The sequence below is a fragment of the Falco punctatus genome (assembly GCF_963210335.1).
Source record: "Falco punctatus genome assembly, chromosome: 6".
Taxonomy (NCBI): domain Eukaryota; kingdom Metazoa; phylum Chordata; class Aves; order Falconiformes; family Falconidae; genus Falco; species Falco punctatus.
Genome location: NC_137585.1, coordinates 1,959,162 through 1,983,056, shown reverse-complemented (window position 1 = coordinate 1,983,056; position 23,895 = coordinate 1,959,162). Strand labels below are relative to the sequence as shown.

At 46.0% G+C, this 23,895-nt stretch overlaps 1 long non-coding RNA gene across 1 annotated transcript in view; it reads left to right on the top strand.

Moving 5' to 3' along the window:
- Nucleotides 1-5,660: 5,660 nt before the first annotated feature.
- Nucleotides 5,661-23,895, top strand: part of LOC308065308 — a 40,860-nt gene continuing 22,625 nt past the window's right edge. Inside the window, exon 1 of the long non-coding RNA XR_013928737.1 lies at nt 5,661-23,895. This exon is cut by the window's right edge and continues 16,647 nt beyond it. This is a non-coding gene — a long non-coding RNA (uncharacterized lncRNA).

Here is a 23,895-nt window from a genome sequence, read left to right as displayed (position 1 = left end):
GTATTCCTGTGCTGAGTTAAAATGACTGTTTGCACCTTCTGTGCTACATGTTACTATTCCTGCGAGGATAATCCGATGGGGTTGTATCTGATAGGACATCAATAACAAGCCTAGAAGGTGGTATGTGTCATCTCCCCAAGATGGAGTGTCTTGTTTCTCTGCCTGTGTGGTGCTGTAAAGCTTCTGTCACTATTTCAACCTTCTTCACTGGAGATGGCAAAATTTCAGGGTGGCCCAAAGTTCTCCCCTTGTCTGTACGGCAAACTCACTCTTCTGGTTTACGTTGTGAAGGAGCACAAGTGAGTAAAAACAATGACCATTACGTAAGCTTCTGGGACAGCTGAGGAAAAGGAGAACCAGCATAACAGGCCATGAGCAAGGAAACCTTCTTCCAATTTCTTTTTCCTTCTAGAGGGGGTTACCTGTCCCCCATGGCTTTAATTAGACTTACTCTTTTATGCAGAACTCTTCCCAAACCAGTAAGGTGGCACGTAGTTCGGTCATCACGCTTACAGGCTTTTCTACTTATATTTTATATTAATAAAATTTATTAATCTTTCCTCTCACCTTTTCCCCTTCAGTTCTCCTATATCGTTTGTCTCCAGTTTCTCCTGCCTCCTTCCTGGCTTGCTTTTTGCCTTTCTCCTTGTCTATCTGTCTTTTGCTCCCTTCCCTTCCCTCCCTTCTTTTTTCTTTTTTTTCTTTTCTTTCTTTCTGTTCTTTTTTCTCTTCCTTTCATCAAGACAGGCTAAAGAAAAGAGTTTCACTCTGAAGGTCCCTCCATCTGGGGCCATTCTCATCTCCCACAGATCCATGCCTCGCTGCAAAGAGCATCAGCTGCTTTTGCCTGCTTCACCTGGAAGGCAGGCAGTGCTGCGGAGATGGGGTAGAACACCGTGGTTCTCGCTGCATGTCCTGTTCAGTGGCATTGCAGAATTTCTTTAAAAATAAGACCTGAGAGCCTGAAGCTGGCTTAGTTCCCGCTCAGTAAAACAAGCTGCTCTATCGGCCCCCTACATCTTTGGTGTGCTTTCCCTTTTTTGCCTGTGGCACTCCTCTTGCCAGCAAACTCTGCTGCAATTGCTTTTCATCCCCCTCCCTCATGCCCGCATGCCTGGCTGCACAGCGCCAGAGGCAGCGCAGCACACACGTGCTGGGCAGAGCTGGCTGCAGGCAGCGGGTGCATTCGGCTGCAGTGCACCAGCACCTCCCACACCAGCTTCCCACAGAGGTGCAGGATGGGGAAAGAGCCTCAGCACGATGATCCACAGGGGTCCAGGCTGGCAGGGCAGGGGTGGCTGTGCCACTCGTGCCTGCATCGAGGAGCACTCGGAGCAATGTTGTGCAATGCCGAGTGTTACGCAGGGGTTCCAAGACAGATGTCCTTTCCAGGAGCTCCCAAAACAGCCAGGCTGGATGATGCCCTTTCTCCAGCTTCAGCTCAGGGTATGGTTTGTTAATCATAGGCAGATGAAGTGTGAGGCAATTTTTCCTCGTTTTATCTATATAATTGACATTATTTCCTTTAAAATGGCAAGCTGAAGCTTGGGACATGTTTACTGAGTCCTGTGGGCTCTAACAATGAGTCCTTTAATACAGGCCCAGGGTATTGTGTAAAGTAAAAAATTATCCCAAGAATAAATCCTGATGTTTGGAATGGGCGTATCAAACAGACGGTGCTGTCTGAAGCTGGTTCTTGAGGATGACTGATGGTAGTTACCCAAGGCTGTGTGGCAGGGGCACTCTGGTTTCGCAAAGCTGTTTTGGAGTCTGAAAAATTCAGCTGAGTTTTGTTTCGCGTCATCTAGTCGGAATAATCAGAGCAGCAGTGTGACGCTGGAGGGTAGTCATAACCAAAACAGATCCAGCTGTCAACACCGTGGAGAGACCTTTAATTCTGTGGGTCTTAAACTAAAGGCCAGAGCAAGCAGCTGACTCAGCGGTGCGTGTAGTCCCCGTGTCTCCAAGGTGGAGCGGTGGCCCTGGGGCTGGGCTCAGCATCACCACAGCAAACCCAGCATGGCGCACACCGCTGCTGCGTCTGGGGGGTCAGAGCAGAGCACAGGTACCTCTCGGGGTTGAGGCTGGGGGGGTCTCGTAGAGCCCAGTGCCACTCTACAAGGCTCCCTCCATCCTGTGCACTGTCACACCACCCCCACCCCCAAAAATTTAAGCTCGGCTCTAATTTACTGTCACCTGCAATGCTCCTTCCCACACGAACAGTTGGATGGCTAGTGTGCGACGTATGTGGGCTGCTTATCTTTCTTCTTCATGGTGTGAACCGTGTGTGTGCACATGTGGGAGTGTGCACTGCCTGGGGCACCAGCCTAGGCACCTGCGGCGTTCACAGCTTTCCTTCCATTTCCAAGAGGCGGCGTCACCTCCAGGTGGGAGGCAGCACAGAATCGAGCCCGCTATATAAATAAATGGTCTGTACAGGAGTTGTACTCAATGATCCTGATGCGTCCCTTCCGACTGGAGATACTCAATGATTCTATGCTTCTGTTCAGGGCTGAATATACTGAGGATTCCATTTATTTAGCAACCGGTAGTGTAAGAACTACAACAGCAAAAAATCAGGATGTAGCAAAGTTAGTTAGACCAGAGTGGACCACAACTATCCGGTGCCACAAGCCAGAATGAACCAACAATTACATGTTATCATCAAATCCCCGGTTGCTAAACACTGAAGTGATGGTCAGATTTATAAGCATCTAGAGACGCTCCACAGAACTGCTGGAAGACATGAGGGTTTAGGCAATTTTAAGTCTTCCATGGCTTTTTTTCATTCTGATCAAATGCAAGTGAAATAATTGGAGTCACTGAAGATGGAAAAGTCCCTGCCTGTCAAATTCAATACAGATATATTTTTTGTTGTTTTTCCCGTCACATAATCTTCTAGGCAAATTTACAGCAAAACTACTTACTGTGCTACAAATGCTACATATTGTTGCTCCAAATATCACTTCTTACTGTAGGAAATGGAAGAATTTCAAGAAACTCAACTAATTTCCATAAAATCACTTTTGCTCCTTGCAATGAAAATAAGCTATTTATTTTCATATTTGCACCTAATCCATTTCTAGGCAATGAGCTGCCAGGAACCTCAAGCTGCAATCTTGCTGGGTCAAGCACCGTTCAGTTGCTTGGGGTATTTTAAATACTAGCTGTAGGTTCTTTCTGCCTTGCTTCAGCAAAAAAAATTGCCTGTGCTCTGGTAAGAACAATTTGAACTATATTTCTTAGCAAATCCTGGCTTTTTTCTTTTCCTTTATTGTTTCCATTGTTATTAAACAGAGCTTTTGTGACGTTTTTAAGTTAGTGGGTGAATTAAGGGCCTGAAGCCTCGGGCAGAAGCTGTGAGTGGGAGCTGGGCTTTCATCTACTTCATGTATTTGCATGATGCTCGTGTGTGGTAGGGGCAACGCAGCACTACAGACTTCCTTGCACTTACAGTGTCTGATTTCTTCGGGTTTCAAGGAGTAACAGAGAACCACGTAATGCTACTGTCTCACCAAGTTTTGGCAGAGGGCTTCGGGCAGTGTGAGTTCTGAGTGTGAGGGAGTATGATGGATTCTCTCCCTTTAGTCACAACGGGTGGGATGCAGCTGACCAGCTGTGGGCATCTTTCTCAGAGTTACATGTCTGGGCGCACGGTCTCCCTTAACAAAATGCTAGTTACCTCATTGTAATGCAGACATCCAAAATGAGTGAAACAGACCAGATCCTGAAAGTGTTTATTTCTCTTTGTGACTGTAAAGAAGACCCAGGGCGACCCACTGAGTCATAAACCACTTCCCTGCAGACACCTGAAATTAGACACGCTGAATCCTACCCTGACAATTTGATCCAATCGCCTTTGAGGTTAACCCCAGGTGTCGCCGCTGGGCGTTGGATTGGTGTCTAAAGGCATTTGCTGTGAAAGGCAGGGCAGAGGCCGTCACTCAGATAAATGCAGGTAAAGGGATGCTGCTGCCGTGACAGACTGCTGCAGAAGGTGAGCAGCTCTGTGCACATCTGTGACTCTGAGACAGGTGGCACAATGAAAGGATCGCCCCGGAGCAGGCAGATGGAGGCTGAGACCGTACTGGGAAGAACATGGGTGCTGCTGGAGATGGAACAAAAACACAAACTATTTTTATCGCCCTGTCAGATTTTATCCAGTGAGCTTCCTTAAAACCACAGTCTCTTTTCAACAGCTCAGTTTTCCAGCTGGGAGATACAAATGCTTGAGTCTTTCCGTCTCTCAGGGATTCCCTTGTGCTATATTTGATCTTTTCTTCACTCTCTTCCCCAAAATCCATAATAGTCACATTAGTGGCTGTGCATATGACATGTTTTAATTCAGCTTGCAACCACTTCACGGTATGGTTAGCACTAATCATGGCCAGTGCTTGCCACAACAGAGTGGGTTCTTAGAAGTCCAAGTGGCAACAAGACACCCTATCTGCTGTGCACAAGCTGGGGCTGTCTCTCCAAACATGATTAACAGTTGGCCGATAACAGAGGAAGTCCGCAGGAGTTTGTTTCTGCTTCCAGCCTTGGCCGGCACATGACTGCCTTCCCACAAGGGACTCTGTCCCATCCTTTTTCAGGGTGCAGGGAACTTTCCAATGAAGCAGATGGATCCATCTCTTCTAGCCTGCCTTCTTCTCGTCACCAGGTAGCAGGAAACCCCAGAGTGCATCAGCCTGGGCAGCACTCTTCTGAGGGACCAGCTAAACTGACAGAAATGCCACCTTTGCCGTGCTCTCCAATGACCAGCTCCAGTCTTCCATTCTTCCCAAAACAACATGGCCCTTCAGCTTGGCGGGCTTGTTTGCAGGACAAAAAAATGGTGTGGTTGAAGTACGGCACTCTTGTACCTCTTCAAAAGGTTTTACCGCTGTGATGGTGAACGTTTGTGTTCACTCCGTTCATCCCTCTGCTGAGCCGGACCTGGGAGTGAAAATGAAGGAGGAGGAGGTAACAGCCACAGCAGCAATTTAATTTCTCAAACAGAGGCAGCCATGAAACTTGGGAGAGGCTGAGGATCTCTAAGAGGCAGCATTCACACAGCACTATAAAGAAAGCAAGCAGGAGAGATGCAGGCATTTTCTTATGCCTATTTCAATATGCCCTGATCCCTGATAACTTCCTTCTCCCTCCCACATGTGTAGCAGGAGGGCATGAAAGCACAGAGAAGAACATTCCCACTGTTGAAATTCTCCAGAAGGCATGGTTTTACAGGCTATAAAATATTGCTTGTGCTCTAGCAACAATTTCTAATAAAGCTGAATGTTTTTAACAGATACAGTCAGATTTGTCTTTAGCCACCTCCCCATCTTAGAAATAGGCTTGATAAATGGTTCTTGTCACAAAAGAAAACTCCTTTGGCCATTACAATTGATGAGTCCTTCAGCACTCTTCCTTTGACAGCCTGAAAACGTGAGGCAGTTACGAAAGCATGATGCCATCAGCTAGCCCAGGGGGGCATTAGAAAACAGAAAGGGGGCAGATGCGTGTGGCTCAGAGCAGTGTTTCTTGTCACCCTATGATACACTGACACTTGTATTTCACTCATATTCAAAATTCCTTGTGGGCTTCCTTTCCCTGGGCATGGCTGTTTTCCTTTCATTTATCATCCAATAACTATATTATTGTTATATATTTTTATATATATATATATAATTTTTGTAATTCTATAAATAATTATAACAATAAAATAAGAATAACAATTGGAAACAAGGGAGGTGTTTGTTAGCAGAAATGTTCGGAGCTATCCAGGCTCCAGGGAATGGGACACTCACAGAGAGGTGTGTCATGCAGGGTGGCTTTTCGTCTGATTTACTGAAGTGGTTTTGCTGAAGGGTTGGGAATCCCAGCCCAGAACAACTACCCGTGTGGCTCTGCATGGGGCGGAGATGCGATGGAGCCTCCTGAAGGTAATGGTCTTCTCCACACTGCATTGGCACTGGCTGGCTACGGCTGGGGCACTTGCTCAGCTCTGACGGCTGACAGTCTGGACCACACCAACAGCAGTGGCTCAGAAGCCTTTCCCTGGGTAGCCCAAGGGCAGATTCTCAAAGGCTTGGATGTCACAGGGTGGTTTTCCATGGTGTTGCCACATTGCATCCCCTTGTGCAGGGAGGCAGAGCCAGAGTATCACCCAAAGTAGTCTGGATATGTCCTTAGTATCCCACAGGGCTGCAAGTACCCCCTGGAGTGATGTCTGGGTTGCTGGAGAAGCCCTATGTCAGGAGAGATCACGAGCCTTGAGCTGGTGCATCCCAAGCTCCCTGAATCCTTCGCACCTCCTCAAAACCTTTTCTTTTGCTGACATTTTTATAAAGTTCCCTGCTCTTTAATCTCAGCTCACCCTGTTGCAGTTTAAATCAGTCACCACCGATCTGTCGTGCCCCTCTAGATCAATTACTTCCCTCCCAGCTTAGACCATTCTTGCGAATTATTACCACCTCCTATAAATATGGCTGTGAGGTTGCAAAGTGTCATTTCTCCTTGGAAAGATGATTTATTTAAACAAGCGGAGAAAGGAGATTTGGGCTATTTTTAGGCTTCTTTCTATGATGCTCTACAAAGATTTTCTCACCGTGTTTTCCTGTTCAGCTATGCCATCTCTGACTTTTCACACAGTGGAAGAGGCATCCACAGCAGTGCTGCCATATGGCTCTCAGCAGCTGGCTTGCGCTGTTTTGTTTTGTCATTACTAATTCATTATTTATCTCGTGTTCTGCAGTAAACCCAAGGGACTTCCCACAAGAATGGAGTCTCCTCCTCAGCTAAGCGCAATACCTAAACGCCGCGAAGAGTTTATGGTCTGTTTTCCATTCGCTTCAACTGAAGCATCATCGAAAAGCCAACACACCAGATGAGACTGGTCCAAAGTGAAAACTGCAAAACGTTATGTAGGATGGGGAAAAATATTTGGATAGAACAGCTTCTTATCAGGAAACTACAAATTTTGAAGGGCCAGAACTATTTTTAATGGAAGATTTTTATCTGAAAGAAGAAGGGTCTCTTCCACTCTAGAGTGGGCTGGCCTGACCTAGGATAGCCGAGGGCCTGGCAGCTAAGGGGTTAACATCTGAAGAAGAAGAGTTGAGCTCAGGTGTCTGTGTTGTCAGACATTTGACTTAGTCTTGAGCCCCTCACACATGATCCTAGCATGCTGTTACCAGCTATTTCATCTACCATCTCTGTCCTTTCTTAAGTAATTTTAAAAGGGTTTTGACACACCTTAATGTGAAAAGCACAATGTATGTTAAAAGCAAAACTATTGACAAGGTGGAAAAGCTATTTGTGTCCCAGCTGCTGCTGCTATTACCATTTGCCAGCACTGGGGTGAAGTACAAAAAGGTTCAATGACTTTCCCCGAGATTACGCCAGGAGTCAGTAGCAAACTGATCCGGGACACCTCATAGCTGCCGTCCTTTCCCAGATGACAAGACCATTTACTTCTTCATTTTAGTTTAGATCCCAGAAATTACAAGCCTGATTTTTGTCCTTCCTAGAAGTCAACAAGACTTTTGTGCGGACTGAGCGAAGCCAAGTCACGGGAAACGGTGGGTCACCTTATTCCCTGTCAAGCCTCTCACCTTCCCGTGGAGCCATTGTACTTCTGCACAAGTTAAGGACAAGACGTCCCTGCAGGCTCCTTCTGGAACTCTGAAAGTAAGACTTCCCCTCGTGTATTTCAGTACTAATTAAGTTTTTGCTATTCCTCCAACAGAGGGTTATCAACATAGTTTACAAAGTGTCATCTTTTAGCAACTGCTCAAGAGTTGGCTGTTTCCCATCTCCCCCCCTCTGACACATTTACATATACAAACACATGGATAAAAAACCTCCCTGGTGTATCTAGAATATTTTCAGCCAAAGAGGGAAAAAAAAACCCCAAACCTTGCCAAGTTGCTCAGTAGCTGGAAATGACTTGTCACGTCCACAGACCAGTAATTCTTTTTATTTTTAAATGACTAACCACGCTATGATTAATGGCTCACATAAATGGGCTCAAAATAAATCTGGCACAAATATAGGGAAGGAGGAGGGTAATCGGGATAAGGATTGGATGGGTCTGCAGCAGGACATTGGTGGCGTGAATGGCATAGCGGGCACAGAGGAAGGAAAAAATGTTTCATGCTATTTGTAGCTCAAAATTGCAGCTACAGATGGTGATGCTGTCATGTAGCAAGGGCTCAGGACTCCACGGAAAGGCGACCTGCACTGCACAGACTTGTCTCCCCCTGGATGCTGGTGTCCCTCTGGAAGTTTCACAGGGCCTTATTGCCCTGATGCACATAAAAGCTGATAGCAACCTTGACTGAGTACAGAAGCTATAGACACATCTCCTGGAGTGTTTTCACCCTGTGTTTTACCATACAGTGTGTTTTGCTGCTCCTCTTCCAGAGGCAATATTCCAGCTTCTTTTGTCAGCTGTTAACTTGTTTATTTTCTGCTCATATTCTACGGTGATGCTTTGGAGTGGAAATGGCAGACGTGCAATCTCAGCCAGCAGGGACAAAGACCATCACTTCAGGATGCTGTGACAAGTACAAACTCGTAGCCGACGCAGTTTGCAGGGAAGACAATGCTGGTGGTGCAGTGAAGGATGGGGAGGAGGGGGGCACTGATTCATACTATTGATACAGTCCTGATCACCTGGTGGAACAGGACCCTTCGAGCAAACCCAGGCTTGAATAAACCCAAATGCCAGGGCACGCATCTAGCGGCACCAAAGAGAAAGCTGTCCCCAACCTGGGGAGAGTGGGCACACATCCTGGAAAGCAGAGACTCTGGAAAGGTCACAAGGATGGATAACACCAGGCAAGCAGCCGAGGCGGAGCAGCAAGTCAGACCACACAGCTGAAAGAGCAAAATGAGGAGTGGAAAATGAGCGGTCTGGTTTGCTTGTCAAGGAGCAACTCAAGTCACAAGCCGTTATGGCACAGTCAGATGCGATCCCAGTTAGGTGGGGTCAGAAAACCATGGGGAAGGTCGGACATGGCTCCCTTCGTCTGCCCCTTCCCTGTGAGCCCTTGCTGCCTGCAACCCCTACGGCTCAGCTGGGCACCAGCGACGTCCCCTCCTGTGGGGGTCCTGGCTCCTGGGGGCAGTGGGATGCAGCCAGCAGAGCTGATGCAGCTCTTGCATCCCAGGGCAGGTTAACACCGCATTTCTTACAGAAACCGCCTGGTAGCTGCAAGCGACGAGCCATGCCACTGCGAGAACGGCTGCCATCAGTTTTTAAAGCTGCTTTGCCGTTATTTTGTGTCCAAAACAGTTTGCAATGACTCACAGTTCCTGAAAAAAGAATAACAAAAGTGTAACTTCATACTTTTCCCATGGTGAAATCTCATTAAAAACTGTGAGATGCTTGGGTTTGATGCTGTTTACACATTTCCGCCACTGATGGCACAGATTCCTGGGACCAGCACCATGCTTTGGGGCATAAACAGAATTTTGGTCTGCAGGAAACAGAAATCATTCAGAAAAAAATGGGAAATGTCTTTTCTGTGAGCCCAAACCGAAAGAATTCGCAGCTCCCGTTAAGTGAAATCTTTCCCAGTAAACACCGTTAACACAGAAGGTGGAGGCAGGCCTTTGCCAGCAATGCGTGAACACGAGCTTTCTGCCACGGTGCAATAGCAGGGCTCTGTCTCAGGGAAACAAATTTCCTCTTGTAAAATGGGAAGCCATAAAGCTGTGCAGCAGTAATGAGATGTTTCCCAATTGCTAGGAGTGTTACAGGGGAATAACGAAGCAATGGAGGGCCTGTCAATGCTGTGAACACGTCAAGGCTGAGACGAAATGCATCATCTTTTCCTCTCAGCTCTCCCTTCCCAAGGAACTAAGCAAAATAGCTTCTAGTGAGCTGAGCTTGCAACATATAAATCCATCCTTATAGGGATTAGAAATAAATGTTCTATGATTTCCTCTCTCCAACTTGCTACTTGGCTATTATACATCAAATTGTAATTTAAATATCATCAGCTGTATATTTAGCACACTAAGCTATATTTGACAGACCTGGCCTATGTTTCTTTATCTGTGATAATATATTTATGTATATACTTATATAAATACGTGGAAATGGGGTATGTGTTGTAGGGGGTCAGATATTTCCCATGAATATCTTTTTCTGAATGGAAATGTAGTCTTTAAGAGCTCTGATTTTCCCCATGGCATTTTGCTGGAGTTTTTTACTCCCCATTGGGAAAAATAAAATGCTTTGTTTTGAATTAGCTCAGCCTAAATTGAAATACTTTGGTTTGTCAAACTGAATTAAAACATTTCATGATGGGGCAGTTCAGCTTTAATTTATGTCCACAAGAGTTACTATGTGTTTTGTGGACATTTTAATTTATAGGCATCATACTCCCATAATGCATCATAATCGTTCCTCTCATTAAATTTTTGCAATGTACTCTGAGAGTCAGATGGCCACAAAACATCACAGAACACTGGCTGGGAACTTCGTTGATAGAGAAACATGATGTATCACCCTCATGAGGCACCACAGCAGTTCCAAGGGGGACACAGTTATATCGAACTGAGCTGAAGCTAAACGTTTTCTGAGAAACAACAAATTTGCTTTCAGTAAAAACATTTCTGTTTCAACATTTCGTACAGATGTGCATCCAAAATAAACGTTGCTATCAGAACTTTCTATAGAACAAAACATAAAAATTTTGACAACTTTACTGTCTAATAAATTAGTCCTACCTTCAAGGCTTTAAGTGCTTTTCCCTCTCTGTTTTACAGGAGCATGCACCATAGTTTTTGATGTAGCACAAGCATCGATGATCTGCCATCTAGGTAGAATTATTTGCCGTGACTTGGGTCAGGAACATGAGGGGAATCTGGTGAATTTCAATAAGAGCTTGAAACCTCCCCACCTCCCCAGGGGCATGAGACGTGGTAGATCAGAGGAACCAGAGGACAGGAATAGATAATTGGTAAAAGATATTTCTAATGCTGGGGGGGGGGGGGGAGGATTAACATTATATAGCATGAAAGTTAAGACTTTTATTTTAAAATATCAGGAAATTCAGAGTCATGGTTGCCTTAAAAAGTCTGTGCCTGCTAGCTGCATTCTGGTCAGGTCTTTAATTACATCAGCACACAACACAGGACATAAAGCTTGGAAAATATTTACATTACAGCTCTGGATTAAATCTATGCAGTCATAGAAATGTGACATATCTTGGGGTGACGCTGAAAGAAGGCAGAGAGCATTATGGAGCGGGTGCTCAGGTGATGGTGGAGCATACAGTTTGTTATGAGCTGAGTGTCAGAGTGCATGGCACTCGGAGGCAGCGTCGAAGAACCTTGACTCTAGTTGACGCTCCATGGAACTACAAGAATCCAGTATGGAATTACCTGGCCTGGCCTTCAGCCAGGATGCTGTGGCTAGGACTTCTTTTATTAAGAATGATAAGAAAGATTTAGGAGAAGATTTTTGCAATGGCTTCTGCCAAGGCTGCTCCAGTCAGTGCTGCAAGAGAGAGAAGGGCAGGAGCAGCCAGCGCTGCCAGCATCGCTATGAAAATAACGATTACGGACAACGTTTGCTGAGAGTGCGTTGAATAATAGTGAAAGAGCAGAATGGTGATTTTGTGTGAATTCAGGATTTAGAGGATTTTTCACTTAAGTGGTTTTTATTTCCATCAGGCTGACAAGGCGCAGGAAGACTGCGTCACTGAAATCAGAGATCCAGGCTTTGGTCAGAACCAGACCTGGGGCTGGGCACAGCACATCATTGCCCCTTCCAGAGGAAAATGTTCACATCCCAGGCTGAGAATGCTCAGGAGTCCAGTGTCTGCTCTTCTCTGCCCTTGAGGGAGCAGCCCTAGCTACACAGAAGTTGCAGACCTAGCTACAGAGAACTACAGGCAACTGAGAAACGTGCCAGAGAAATTTCTCCTTTAAGGTCCTCCTAAGGGCTTCTGTGGGGCAGCACAGACCTTACAGGAGACTTGTTTTACCAGCAGAAGTGGTGGGTTTTGCTGTATCGAAGTCAGTGTGTGCTCTGGATGCTGCCCTCGGCTGGCCCAGGGACAGAGTCCTATCCATGCCGCTCATGACCTCGACAGAAAATACCAGCTGCCTTCCCCTTCCCTCTAACTCCTCAAGGTCATGAGAACATAAGATCCAAGGAAACTGAAGTCAATTCAGTGCCATTCCCACTTTCTTTGGTGATTTATCCAGAGCACCCCAGCTGGACATGCCACAGAGATCCCCCCATTCAAGCCTTTGTCTTTCGTCTTAGAGCCTTGGCTGGTCTGTTATCTGTGCTTATTTAGAAGACTTTCTCGACATTGGCAGTGATGCCCAAAGCACGTCAATGAAGAATGTTGGAAAACTACCCTGGATATATCCCCAAAACGCTGTCACTGCAGGAAAAGATCACGGCGGGTGTTGGCGCAGAGAACCAGTGAGGCAGCCGCGTATTCCTAGTCTAAGGGGAGCCCGGTCCTCCCTGCTTTGCTCCACATCGTCTGAAAACAAACAGGGAAGGTGATCAGTGCTAGAATCAGAATGACTGCAGGGAAAACTTCTCAACTTGTTACCACCCTGCAGCAGCCACGGGATGAAATAGATCTGGATTTTGCATTTTAATAGTCACTTTGTATTTTATAGACTTGGAAATGTCAAAAAAGAACACCCGCTAGCAAGATCCTTTTTTATGTGTCACAGTTTGTTCATGAACTCGCACCAACTGGCTCCATGTGTTGCTGTATTTGGCATCTCCACATAGGAGGAGGAATCTCCCTTCAGTCCTCTCCCAGGAGGTGACCTCCATTCTCGAGAAATACAGGGATTAGCTGAGCTAGCAGAGCATGTGCATAATGCTGCTGGGGAGAATGGAAAGTGCTGCATGGCTTCAGCGGGCTCCTGTTACACGCACGGCACCGACAACTGCAAAAAGAAAGGAAGAGCCCAAGAGAGCCCGGAGGGGCTGAGGCACACAGGGTAGCATCGTGGCTACTGAACTTCATCTTCGGGGGGTAAAAAAGGCACCGCATTACTGCTCGACCCTCTCAAAGAATGCCTCGGGTGCGCCAGGTGCTCAGCAGTATTGCACACTTACTATGAAAATGGTAATTATAAAGAATAATTTCAACAATTCCTAATCGCTATCCTTTGCAAAAAGAAGCATTAAAAATACAGATTTCGTATTGGCTCGGCTGAGTGCTGGTGCCTGCTGCACCATGGGGCTCAGGCTTGTCAGAAGGGAATGTCCTGGCTTCCCGACACCAACTTGTTAGGGAAAGTCTCTGGAGTGCAGAGGCACTGGCACCAGCGATGCAGCAGTAACAGGAATGACATCTGCCAATCTTCCCATCAAAAAAGTGGTCTTAACCAAAATTAGCAAGAAGATCCCTGAGGATTACTGAAGACGAAGACAGCCTGGACAGATGCTTGTGTGCTTGGTGACATACTTGGGGATAAGAGTTAAAAAATAATACCTACCGCTGCCTGCTTTTCCTAACCAGGCTAGTAAAAAAAAAAAGTTGATTTGAATGAAAGAAAGGTTATTATCATCATCATCATTATTATTATTATTATTTTGGTTGGCATCCAGAATTGGTCTCCTAGACTTGTGAATAGTGAAAAAAAGAAAGATGAAGAACAATGAGAAAATGAAGTTGCCGGTGCTGATAATGCAGGCAAAATATATCGATGTCAGATACAGTTTATACAGATGCACACACACATGCAGTAGGACATATAGAAGATATCCATCCTGGATTACACACAAAATCAGTAAAGTTTCAGTCGGCCAGATTGTTTTAATGAATTTAAGAAGTCCAAGCAGATTAATTTATTCAGTATTTGCATTGCTAATGCCAAATGCCCACATACTGTCAACTGATTGTAAACAAAATGTAAATAACATTAAAACCCAGAAATATTCTTTAAAAAAATATTGCCTTTGGTTAGCAAAAAATGAAACATAGTTCACACTGATGTGCTGCTAAAGACGTGTCTTGCAGAATGTGGGCCTTCCTTGGAGAACATTTGACCCTGTAGCTGTGATTTTGCACAAAAACAACTTCATTAGAAGAATTTTGGTCAAAACAGTCATAACCATCATATCAGGCACCAAAATGTGGAGAGTTCCGAAAACTAAAAACACTATCTTCCTCTGAAAAGGAGCCAGGAGCCCAGGCAATTCCTGGAGAACAAAACTTGGAAAGCAGCCCCAAAAGAGACCTGTCGCTGAGGGCAGCGTGCTGAGAGATGTGGCACAGCCCAGCCACAGCCGAGTGAAACAGTAACTACCAAAGTTTAAATATCTTAAAGTTAGAAGATCTAGCTTGCTTGCAGTCAAGGGTTTTTTTAAGTGGATCAGGAAGCTTTCAGAGATACTGGATTTAATTTCTCAGGGTTTGAAGAACTGGAAGGATTCCAATGAAATATTAAGCAGCCAGTCTGTTGACATTTTAAAGTGATAAATGGCATAACAGGGGAAGTTACAGGTCACTTAGGGTGATATTGATGCTGGGAAAAAATAACGGTGCAACACAATCAAAAAGCAGTTAAAGTACAGCAATTCAATGTGTTAGCCAATGAGTTTTCATGGAAAAGGGATTCTATTAAAATAACTTCATGTTGTTTATTGAAAAGATTGTGTTCCTGGGTGACAAAGCAAATCCTGTTAATATAGGGTTCAATTTCTTCAAAATGTGATTTTAAAGTATTTCGCATTCTGATTAAAAACTAGGACTCTGCCAAGACGCGGTGGCACATATTAAACAAATCAGAAACCAGCTAAGTGACTGAAAACTGTATTTGCTAACGAGGAATCTTCAGTAAAGGAATGTGTGTTTATAATGTGGTCCCACAGAGGTCTGGTTTTGGTCTAGCACTGTTGAGTATTTTTACTGCTAACCCAAAAGCAAGTATAAAAAGTATTTCTAACTAAGTTAGCTGATCGCACAAGATTTATGGTATAGTAAGTGAGGATGGGAGCATCAGGCGGATGTAAAGAAAACTGGGTTACTTATTAGGCTGAAGACACTTGAACATATGTGTGACTATATCTGAATACACAGTGCACATACAGCAGCAGAAAAGTGCATATGATGTTTACAAGATGGGAGAGCTCACTCTCAAAAAAAAAAAAAAAAAGAAAAAGAAAAAAGAAAAAAGAAAAAAGAAAAAAGAAGCAGTTATGAAAAGAACAGTCAAGGGGGGAGGGGGTTGAGAAATATGACCAGGTGAGAAGACCTGCACCTGGGGGAATGCATTCGGGGGGGGCACCGAGGAGGCAATGGGTGCCTTGCTCCTCGTGAGAGACTGTGGGGTAGTGCCACTGCGAATCCCAAAGGAACGTGCCTGGTGGGGCTGGGAAGTGCTCTCAGAGCAGCTGTACTGGGAATGTTTCAGGGGATGTTTTAGAACTCCACCTCTGGGGAAACTGCAAAGCTGGGAAAGTTCCTGTGATGTACAAGGTCACACAGAAATTTCATATCCCTGAAATATGCTCCTGAGCTTGTCAGCTCTGAGCCTCCTGGTAGGCTGACGAGAGCTCTGGCCAGGTTAGCTGGGGAGGAGCCGTGAGAATGCTCCCCTTGGGAGACCATATGCAGTGATGACACCACCGGGTCATTTCCACCTTCTTTAGGAGGAAAGTGGCCTTTGGATGCAGCTCACGTTTTTAAGGAGAAAGCCTGGAAATCCTAGGGGAAGGAAAGGTCAGCATGAGTTGAGCAAGGATATTGATTAGGTTGAAAGGACAGAAAGATTTTGCTTGGGCCTCAAAGAGTGTCAGCATGGAAAGGATCTGTCAGACCGATATACGATGTCCTCTGGGAAGCTGTGAAGTAGGGAGATGAGAATCTTATGCATCGGCCACGAGCCACCTTACTCATCCTGGTGCTAGGCAATAGAAGGCCTAAAAAGGAACAGGCAGGGAGACTACGTGGGAGGATTTAATAGCAATTTTCTTCTTGTGTGCGAGTCTCTATCTCCCCACCTACCGCGCAGTAGTTAAAGCCCCTTAGACCTGGGGTCAGGTTTGTGTTGCAGTGCTGACATGAAGTGGGCATCAGATTTATGACACAGAAAGGTTCCATGCTGGCAAAGGCAAGATAATTCAGTTTTTTTTGAGACCCTGTGTTGTTATGGGCTTTTAGGAAGGAATAGATGATCTTTGTCTGATAACCTGACATGAAGGGCCACGTTTTGAAAGTGACCTTGACCTGCCCTTGAAACTTGCACCTGCTGTTCTGCAAGCACAGAGTTGCTGAGGGAAGTTAAGAGATTTCCTCTTTTCCATTTCTATAATTTAATTTTGCTGGCTGAGACACAGCCAGGCCCTTCATGCGTGTCAGTACCAATCCACAGGCAGACAGGCTATACCGCCTGTCTGCGCACAAGCTTCCCGTGCTTGGATTTTATGGCATTTGGGCTTGTGATTTCAAAATAGACCATACTTGCACATGGCTCACAAGTGAAATTTCACAAGCCGTTTTCGAAATGTCTTCCAAAGCTTGCATTTCATTCTGTCAGACAAGCAGTATGAGGGCTTGCCGGTAACGGCACAGCTGGCAGAGCAGCAGCTCCAACGTGGCAGGGTGCTCTGAGCTGCGTGCCGCCCGCCTGCACTGCGGCCACACAGGTGGAGCTGCCCAGGGAAAGAACCGCTCCAGCTAACTTCTGGGGAAGGGTTTGTGTCAGGCCACAGGAGTGGGTGTAAGCACGGCAGGCTTCCACGTGAGTGAGGGCACCAAATCTCCTCTGTGTAGAAAGGAGAGATGGAGGAGGGGAAATGCTGACACGAGCAAAAGGCATCCCTGAGTTTGAGCAGCACCATCAGGTTGGAAGGTTAAACAAAGGAGATTTTTTTTCTACATAGTTCATGATGAATCCATAGCAGTCACAAAAATATCTGAGGACTGTGTCTATAGTTAAATGAGAGTCAAAAGTGGGCGTGGTGGAGGAGAATATAGTTACGGTGGAAAATAATATTTTCAAAAGCAGTAGTATGAATCCCTTCCCTTCTGTTGACAGAAGCTAGGAAGGAGCTTTTCCCATTATCCTATTCCACAGGCTTGGCTACAGAAAGGACACATCTCATTCGCATTTGGTCAGGTATGACAATTGTCATATCCCTCCAGAAGTAAGTAGAAAAGAAACAGTTTTAACATGCGATGCCCAAACACCTCAGGACACCCTTTCTGAAGTCCCGTTTGGCAAAGAAGCAGAATTCTTGCTGCTTCTGCTTTAATCACACTGTCAGGAGTGTCATCATACTGAAGTCTTATCCGAAGCTTTCAAAAATTGAATGTGATCCACACAACCTTTGTTTGTCATTCCATGTTAAACCCTTCAGCGTTCTTGCCTTTCACAGCGGTTCCCACCAGCCTTTTTGTGGCGTAGCTTCAGGTGCTGACATTGTTGACTGAACTCTTCAGGCCTCCCCCGAGGTTAGAGTTCTTGTTTTTCTAAAACAGACACAACGCACGCAACACCTCATCAAAGAGTCACCTACCGCTCTGGGTTTATGGCAAAGCTTTCCCTGGAAAGTGGTCTTGTCATATAAAGAGTAGTGAAAAACACACATAAATGTCCCCGTACTTTGGAAACGCGTGTGAAGGTAGCATTAGACTCCTAGTTGCAGCAAGAGCAACATGGAGAAATTGAGACCACTAAACTTCTGATGTGATTTAAAGCTATCGCACACTACACACAGGCGCAACGCCTGCTCAGTACCGTGGCCTTGGCAAGCCTGCTGATCATTCTCTGAAAGCCCAGGACGATGGCAAAACGTATGTGGGCATCTTTTCTGAGTAACTTGCCAACCCAAGCATAAAAATCAGGCCAGATTAAGAAGTTGCTAGTGCTGATACACACCTGTGTATATCGTGTGTATTCAGCTAGTTGTGTTATGTTAACTGATGTGATCTGATTTGGGTGGCCTGTGGCCAATGGAAAGGTTATAGGACAAACTGCTGACTTACTGTGGTGCATTTTCTGTCACGCCTCATGAATGTGTTGTCCCGCTTCTTGGCCTTGTGGTGGCATAGAAACATTGGGAACCTCTGTTTGCTGAAGCTCATTCCATGGGTAGTAAAGCAGACGGGCTGCCCGGAGGGGTTTCACAACACAGCTGGAGCAAGCCCTGATTTGGTTTGTTCTCACAGCCGGCTCTGCTTTGAGCAGGGCATTCGGGTGGAGACCTCCTTCAGGTTGGCAGGATCCCAGCTTTCTATGTCACGGTCACATCTTTATCAAGGGATCCCATTTTACCACTTTTCAGCTCCTGATTCCTGGGCACACTGACTAATCCTGGGATTCTATGTCATGGTCACGTCTTCCTTGATAGGGATCCCATGGTACCACTTTCTAGCTCCGGACTTCTGGGCACACTCTACTCTGGTTGCATGTCTGGTGTTCACTAACCCCTATCCAGCCTGGTTTCCTTTAGAACAAGGGAGGTGTGGTGCACTTGAGCAGGTCCCCTGTTCTGGATAACACAGGGGCTTTAGGGACACAGGAATCTTTTGCAGGGAGAAGCACCCTGAAGTTCTCAGCACCCTCAAAAGGGTCTTCACAAAGGACTCGTAGGCAGTCCCTGCCTGCTCTGTGAGGTGCACCCTTGGCTCAACAGCTGACTCAAGGTCATTTGTTGAGGCTGAATCTGTCGCTCTCATACTTCCCAGGTCCCCTGGCAGTTCAGCCAGCAAGGGCCCCCGGGGACCCCCCCACTGACTTACCAGCAGCAGAAGGCAATTGCTACCTGTGAGCACCGGGGAAGTTAGGAAGGCCCCGCACATCAAGTAGGAACAGACAATGCTCTGTTCTTTCATCCAAAAGATGCTCTCGGGCATCTGAGGCTTATCTCTAGCACATTCTCCTCATCCCCCGAGCCCCCTGCCCTGGCTGCCTCCCATCCTCTGGCTGCTGAGCTCCATTGCTCCCGCGCAAAGCTGCAGCCCATTTAAATCAATTCGGACACCCAACACCTCTCTGTTTTCTCAGCCTGCCTGTCCCAAATATTTCCCTCCAGCCTTGACAGAACGGGTATTCACAGGGCAGCTCCAGAATAACAAGTTTCCATTTTTGCAACGGTTGTATGGGGAGCTTTGTGGTGTGGCAGCTGGCCAGCGGGCGATCATTTAGCCAGGGGAGCTCACTACTGGGTAGTTAACTTGACATGCAGAACGGGGTGGTTAGGCTCTCTCCAAAGTCCAGTCAGACACTCCAGTACTAAATTATACCTGATGTACAATGTCAAAATAATGGTGCTTGAGTGCAAACCTGGACTTCGGTGAGCCTGATCAGCCCTGCAGCAGCTCATTTGCCCTGAAACAACCAATTTTCCCCAGCAGATGCTGGGATCATTCACTGCTTGAGAGAGAGGTGCGAGCTGCACCAGGTGCTCCACAACCTCTGCATCACTAAGTTGGGAAAAACAAAAAGATGGAGATGTAGTGCTGAGGAACCCATAGGTACGAGGCTGGGAAGAGCGGGACCTCTTGCAATGTTAATAATCCAGGACTCCAAATCCTCCCCTTTTCCAGGAAATAGAGCAAGTGTAGCGATGAGGGCATGGTTGCAGGGATGGATTCCCGCTTTACACATGCTCTTTCTCCATCTCATTTAGGGCTTGGACTGAATAATCGTTATCACCACATGGCAGCTATCAGGGGCTAGCTGACACATTATAAAAGCCTAATGTAGCCAATGCACATTAGAATCTCAGCCAGCACCTGAACTGTTTGCCAGAACACTTTTGAGATGGACCGTGCTTGTGGTATTTGTATCACTGGCAAGAAGCAGAAATAGAGGAAATCTGGAAAACATTTCTCAGGGAAAAAAAAAAATAAAAAAAAACCTGTGAAGTGTTGTGGAGTCTAGAGGCAGATAGATGGTACTGAAATTCTGATTGCTTATTCAAATGGCTTCGGAGTTTGGGAGTCTTTCAGGCCCTCAGAGCAGTATTTCACACTTTCTGATTGTGTTAGCAGTTGTAATCAGTTGGCCCTCTGTTTTCCCTGCAATTCTTTGGCCACTCATCCTGCCCAAAGCCTGTGCCTTGGACTCGCTATCCCTCTGAGGAAACAGGAGAATTGCGCCTACTGAACTCAGCTGCTTGGAAATCAGGGGGAAAATATTTAACTGTTAATGAAAAATGTGCTCTTCTGTTTCATGTGGCATGGCCTTTCCTGTCTCAGTGCTGTCCCCAAACGTCATGCAGCATCCTGAGGTCTTTAGGGAGCATTTGCTATCTGATTAGGCAGTGGCGTATTAGGATGACAACTGGAAGACAAACCAAAATAGCCATAAAGGAAGCAGAACAGTCCCTCTGGGACAGATTTCCACTGCCATTCATATACGTCTCTCACACAGAGCTGATTGTGAGAAGTACTATAACATAACTACTAGAGCCCTGTGATGGCAAATGGAGAGGAAAAAAACCTGACCCTACATAAATACAGTTGGAATCTGTAGCACCCATTCACCAGAAAATCCTGATATTTCAAAATATTTTTCATCCTGATGAATGGATGACAAAATATGGGTTTCCACCGCATCAGAAGTACTGAGACATCCTGACTGACCTCCGCCTGACATTTCTTACTGAGATGAAGTTTTTTCAACAGACCAAAACTGTAGCTGGTTTATGAAGAAAACAAACTGGAATGTTTCCATGGCCAGTTCAGCTTTTTTTCCAAGTCCCCAGGAGGTGTGACAGAGCTTCTGGGACCCTCGGTGTCCCCTGCATCCTTTGTGGGCAAGGAGCTGAGTTGAGATTCCTCTTGCTATTGCTCTACCATGATTCTCCCAGGCTTTCTCATTTTGGTGAAAAAATGATTTACTTGAATTGCTTCTCTCACTTTTGGGAATATCTGCATTTTCTCCCCTGCCTAAGCAAAAAGAAACTCGCCAAACATCTCAAGCAAATTTTGTGGGAAAGCTGATGTAAAATCCCTTTAATCAGTTGTGTGGAAAGGAGTGTATTTATCCTGTAAAACCCTGTGGCCAGATAACTTTCAATGAAAATTATGAGCCTGGCACTCCTTCGAGTCACGCTTGATAAAAAAAGAGTTGAATATGATTTTGTCTTTTTTTTTTCTTTAATTTTTACTCACTTCGTTAGAAATTTACAGTAGAAAATTCAATCTTTATACCTCAGACTGCTAAAAACTCCATGTGGCAGAGTATAAGGGGGAAAGAGGGCGGCAAATGCCTAAGTCCCAAGAGTAAGAGCAGGGATGGTGGGTGCATCCAGTCAGGAAATACACGTATTTTGCTAGAAGAGTGTCAAGTGCCATGCTAAGGATTCCCACCACTCAGCCCCTCTTGATCCTCCGGAGCACACACAGCTCAGCCACAGGGTGTCCAGTGATTTTTGAATGTTTTCTTGTCATCTCCCCAAAAAGAATCCCTGAAGTCTCCAGCCTCTGTCCCAGGCTTCTGCAGCCACGTTTATAGCACAGTTCATGAGGAGCAGTGGAGCAGATCCTCATCGCTTTAGACAGGGATGAGCCTGTGGCTTCTCGTACCCGGTTTAGGGCTTTATAATAATGCTGTGGCCACAGCTGCGCTGGTCGGAGGCCAGTCCTTCTCACCGTTGCAGGGAGGCTGCTTCAGAACCAGTCCTTCCTTGTCTCAGACATTTGACTGGTCACCTTCAGCTTTCTCTGTTCACTTCCCCAGAGAACAGCCCATACTTTGGGACCTTCCAGCTGCTATGAAGACTGAACAGAACTGGATTTCCCAGCAGGAGCCAGTTAGCACCTCTGGTTGGGATCAGAGCTGTACCTGTAAGGTAAGTAAAAAGCGAGAAGGTGATGTTTGGAAGCAGCAACCTTGTTTGTCCCTTGGTTTCAGCTGTGGTGGCAGCTGAAAGAGTCATCAGAATGGACCTATCTTGTTCTATAACGTCTTCTTTTAGTCTGTGAATTAAATGCCACTGTTGCTGGCAGCTGGGCTTTTGCCTTGCAGAACTTTGTGCTACTGTGTCTTACCAGGCTGCAAAAATAAAAAAGTTTCAGTAGTCAGAAGACCTAGGAGGGAAACGGGAGATACCTGTGCCCTAAAGGACTGTCTGTAAGTGCCGCGGGTGTCCCGTGCTGAGTGGCGGTGGAAATGCACCCCAGGGCCACCCCACACAGGAGCCGAGAAGCTGAGGAGCACCGCGCTGCCATGGCCCTTACCCTGCCCGGCTGGAGGCATTCGGCACCTACTCCTCAAGCTTCTATCCCCAGCACATCACCTTTCTGGGAGGTTGCTTTGGACCTGGCAAGTATCTTTTATCTCTGTTATCTTTTAATTCCCTGTTAGGGAGGTGGAGGTTAGCAGGGCATTGGTGTTTGGGGGCGCTGGAAGAGCTGTTGGTTTGCAGGTGAAGTGCTCTTAATGAGAGATTTTTGGAGCTAGCTCTTCTCAGTGTTTCCTATCACCTCCTGGCCTACCACTTCCCTTTTCCTCCCGATTAGTTTAATTTGAACATTACTGTTTGCACCTTAACCTCCCAGTCTGCAGGGACCGGGTAGAGGACACACATCTGAGTAAAACGCCAGCAGTGGCTGATGCCATAAATCAGAGGGATTTTAGAATCTGATGACAAACCAAATTCCTGTCAGAAAAGAGCAGAGCTGACCCCTCCCAAACTGTCATCGAAGCCAGGTCATAAAAATCACAGCTGTCACCAAAGCATGCCAGGCCTCTGGGGGACATGCCATCCTGGGGACTCATCTGCTGCCTCCACAGCCAAATTCCAAGCCCTCAGGCACATTCCACTTGACATTTTGTCACATCTCTCACTGGTGCATCTGTTCAGGGGCATTAACTCTTCCTAAATCACTTTATCCCTTTTTTTTTTTCTCAGAAAAAAACAAGGCTATGGGAGATGTAGAGGTCTGAGCAGTAATCTGCAGCACAAAACAGTCCAAACATTGAAAAACTGGCAACATTTGGGTCAACTAATCCTGTGGGACATGTTACAGCAACAGCATCAGAAATAAAACCTGCATTCACACAAACTTCAAAAAATTACTTTAACTCATATTTGTACATCCAAAATGGTAAGAAATCTTCCCAGTTGTGTCCCCTTGAGCTCTGGCCACGGACAGAGCTCTGTTTCCAAAGGAGATGGGTGAGAATGGAGTCAGACCATGACGGCTGTGGCTGACCTGGGATGACTGGTCACTTGGTAATGGCACATAAAAGCAAAGACATTGAGGCACCTTTCTCCAACCAGTTGATATGTCCGAGTTCTAAGATGTCTCTGTGCACGAATGAGAGGAATGTTTCTCTGTTCCACCTACACGTGAGATAATAACCAAACTGGGTGACATCAATCCTAGAGCCGAGAAAACCTAGCAGTCCTTACAGCAAGGATGGGGCTCATGACACAGGCATGAAGATCCGTTTGTCCAGCAGGGATAACAGCAAAGACCCTGTGTCTCCAGACATCAGACAGGCTGTAGCCTACTGAAGGGCCACTGTTGTTCCAGAATCACAAAATCTGAATGCATGTGGGCTAAAGGTCTAACGACTTTCACTGAGGATGGGGAATGACAGACATCTGGCCCAGAAGAACCTGGGGAGTATTTGCCGGGCTTCTCATGTTACTAATGACAAAACTTCTAAGAGTTTCTAAAAATAATAGGTGGTAATTTTTTTACACCCAGCATCCTGCATCCAGGATGGGATCGCTCAGTACCAGCTCTTGTGATGGACAAGGAGCTGGTACCTAACCTAAGGGTGATTGGTAGCCTCAACACCAGTGATGGCAAACATGTATTTGTCACCTGCCAACAGAATTGTGTGAAACAGTAACTTAATTTTCATTTAAAACTCCAAAGGCTATTTCCCAATGCTTATAAGTATTTTGAACTGGAAAACTTGGAAAAGCTTGGCTAAGCCTGGGAGTCC